At 39.8% G+C, this 3,434-nt stretch overlaps 1 non-coding gene across 1 annotated transcript; it reads left to right on the top strand.

Annotated features, from left to right (window-relative positions):
* Positions 1-2,214: 2,214 nt before the first annotated feature.
* On the top strand, positions 2,215-2,321 carry LOC133305730 (small nucleolar RNA R71). The gene has a single exon (XR_009750803.1). It is a non-coding gene; the product is annotated as a small nucleolar RNA R71 (small nucleolar RNA).
* The last annotated feature ends 1,113 nt before the right edge of the window (positions 2,322-3,434 follow it).

Raw genomic sequence — 3,434 nt, 5'->3', positions numbered from 1 at the left:
TGTCTGCACAGGACTCACCCAAGCACTGTCTGAAATAGGGTAAATCATCCCAGCATCAAGCAACTTCACAACCTCCTTCCTCACTACCTCCTTCATAGTGGGGTTGAGTCTCCTCTGTGGTTGCCTTACTGGTTTGACCTCTTCTTCCAACGTTGCATTAATGATTGCTGGATATGTTTGATCATCCCCAAGGAACACATACTTCAAATGTGAAGGTAATTCTTTAAGTTCTACCTTAGGTGCTCCTTTTGGAATGTCATCAATCTTCTTCTCAAGCTCTTCCACTTCTGGCTTTTCTTGGTAATCTTCTGTACCTGTCTCTTCTTCTGATCTTTCTTCCTCAACTGAGAATTCTTCTTCTTTATTCACTTCTTCCACAACCTCCTGTATCACATCCAATCTAAAACAACCCCCCACATCAACAGGGTGCTTGATAGTTTCAAATACATCAATTGTGACTGTTTCCTCATCCACCCTTAGCAACAACTTTCCTTGTTCAACATCTATCAAAGATCTTGCAGTTGCTAAAAAGGGTCTTCCTAACAATAGAGGACTTTCTGTATCCTCTTCCTCCATGTCAAGAATCACAAAATCCACTGGAAAGATAAACTTGTCTACCTTGACCAAGACATCTTCAACCACACCTTCAGGCCTCTTGATAGATCTATCTGCAAGATGGAGAATAAGATTGGTCTCCTTCAAAGTGTTGATTCCCAAAGCTGTACATACTGTCAATGGCATCAAGTTTATACTTGCTCCCAAATCACACAATGCCTTTCCCACCTCTACATCTCCTATAGAAATAGAGATACTGAAGCTTCCAGGATCTTTCATTTTTGTTGGAAGCTTCTTCTGGATTAGGGCACTACACTCTGCTGTTAGGGCCACTGTCTCACCATCAGTTAATTTCCTCTTCTTAGTAAGTAAGAAGATCCTTCATGAACTTTGCATAGTGAGGCATATTTTCCAGTGCTTCAGAAAATGGTATATTAATTTGTAAATTTTTGAAGATATCCAGAAATCTTGCATAATGCTGTTTCTGAATCTCTTGCTTCAACCTTTGAGGGTAGGGAACTCTAGCATAGGGAGAAAAATAACTGGCTGTTCTTTCTTGTCAGCCATCTTCTTCTTTTCCCACTTCATCATCCTTTGTGGGGAAGCATTTTTACCAACTTCTACCTCTCCTTCATTCTTATTGTCCTTCCCTTCCTCTTCTTTCTCAATTCCAACTATAACATCTCTAACAACTACTTCCTTCTCACTTTTCTCATTTCTCATCTTCTCTACTTCATCATCTGAGACTACATCTTCAACCACAATCTCTTCTTCATTATTTTTATTTTCCACATTCTTTTTCACTAGTTGAAGTACCAACCCACTTCTTGTCATAATTGCTTTACAGTGCTCCTTATGATTCACTAATGTATCACCTGGAAATTTCCCTTGTGGTCTCTCTGATATCTGTCTTGATAATTGACCAATCTGGGTCTCCAAATTTTTGATTGATGCTTCCTGATTTCTGAAAGAAGTTCTGGTTTCCTGCATGAATGCAGTTGTCTCTTCCCTGAATGAATTAGACCCTGGATATAATCCTGAGTTGTCTTAGATAACTGAGCAAACGCTTTCTCCCATGCAGCAGGATCACTTGACTGCTCCTTCATATGTGGTGGTGGAGGATGTAATGGTGGGTTCAATTGATGGTTGGAACTATAGCTGAATCCTGGGTGTTGATTCTTGTTCTTCCATGGTGGCACATAAACATTCCTTCCCTGATTGTTGTAGTTCCTTTGATTATTTCGATCATACAACACTCCATTCACCTCTGCTTGTTCTGGTGATCCCCCATAATCACACTCCTCTGTCACATGGCCTTTGCCACAGATAGCACATACACTCTTGGTTTCCACAGAAGCTACCTTTTGTGAAGAGAGTTGCTTAATAAGGGTATCCAACTGTTGCTGCTGTTGTCTCTGTGTCTGCATAAGCTGATCATTCCTTGCCAACAGAGCATCATACCCATCCAACCTGATGATTCCTGTCCTTCTGTCAGCCACTGGGGCATTATCAAATTCCTGAGATGCCAATGACTCAAAGATATCCAAGGCTTCTTGAGGAGTCTTGGTAGTCAATGATCCACCAGCAGTGGCATGCACCAAGGTTCTAGTGTTAGTGGACATTCCTTACAGGAAGATTGCTGCTTGTTGCCATGCCTCAATTCCGTGCTGTGTACATTTCCTCAACAAAGTCTTGAATCTCTCCCAAGCCTCATAAATGGATTCTGACTCTTTCTTCTTAAAGCTTGTAATCTCATCCTTCAACTTGGCCCTTTTGGATGCTGAGAAAAACCACTGCAAGAACTTGGTTTGCAGATCATCCCAAGTTGTTATACTTCCTTGTGGCAATGATTGCAGCAATCTCCTTGCATCATCCGTCAGTGAATGAGTGAATAGTCTCAACAGAATTGCATCTCTTGTGACACCATTTATCTTCACAGTATCACTCAACAACAGAAAGTTCTCTATGTGCAAGTAAGGGTCCTCTGCACTGGTTCCAGCAAACTGATCCTTCTGCACCAAATGTATCAAAGCAGGCTTCAATTCAAAGTTGTTGGGCTCCACTGTTGGGCGCACAACACTCCCAATTGGAGGAATCATTGCAGGAGTCATGTACTCTCCCAGTGTCCTCTGTGGTGGTGGTGGTGTTCTGTGATTCTCTGCCATTATCTCTTCCTGATTAACCGTACTGGATTCATCAATTTCTTGCAACTGTCTCATTTGCTTGGCTGCCCTTTTGTGCTTCCTCAATGTCCTTTCTAATTCTGGATCATACAACAACAAATTCGGATCAAGTGTACCTCGCATATACCAGAATCAAAATTGACCAAAAACTTAACATAACCTAAAATACTGAAAATAAAAGGATTCAATCTCAGAATTCAATGGTATCAGTTAGTGTTGAAAAACAAATTCCCCGGCAACGGCGCCAAAAACTTGTTGGACGTTTAGCAAGTGCACTAGTCGTACAAGTAATAAAATGATGAGTAAAGATCGTTCCCACGAGGAATTATGTTCAAGCACCAATAAACCATAGAAAACTAATTTGAATCAGATAAGAATTTGTAAAAGTCATGAATAATTTGTCACCAGAAAATTGATTGTAAGTAATTTGACACAAAATAAATATGGATTAAGAATTAATAAAACAACAAGTAGTCAAAAAACAACTTTCCACCATAATAACCCATGTAAAAACTGATCATATGATGAATTCTTTTCCATGTGATGTTAACCAACCTTTTACTTATCATCAAGATGTAATCTCTTACTACCTTGATAGATACATTAATCAGAAACCCCAATCCCTTGGTGATCTCTTTCTTAATACATACATGAAATACTAAAGTCTTAAGATTACATCAGAACTCTAGCATCAAT

The sequence above is a fragment of the Gastrolobium bilobum genome, unplaced genomic scaffold (assembly GCF_033153095.1).
Source record: "Gastrolobium bilobum isolate Gb01-03AN ecotype WA unplaced genomic scaffold, APGP_CSIRO_Gbil_v1 utg426309, whole genome shotgun sequence".
Classification (NCBI taxonomy): Eukaryota; Viridiplantae; Streptophyta; class Magnoliopsida; order Fabales; family Fabaceae; genus Gastrolobium; species Gastrolobium bilobum.
Note: the sequence above shows the minus strand (reverse complement) of the source record. Positions and strands in the feature narration are given on the sequence as shown.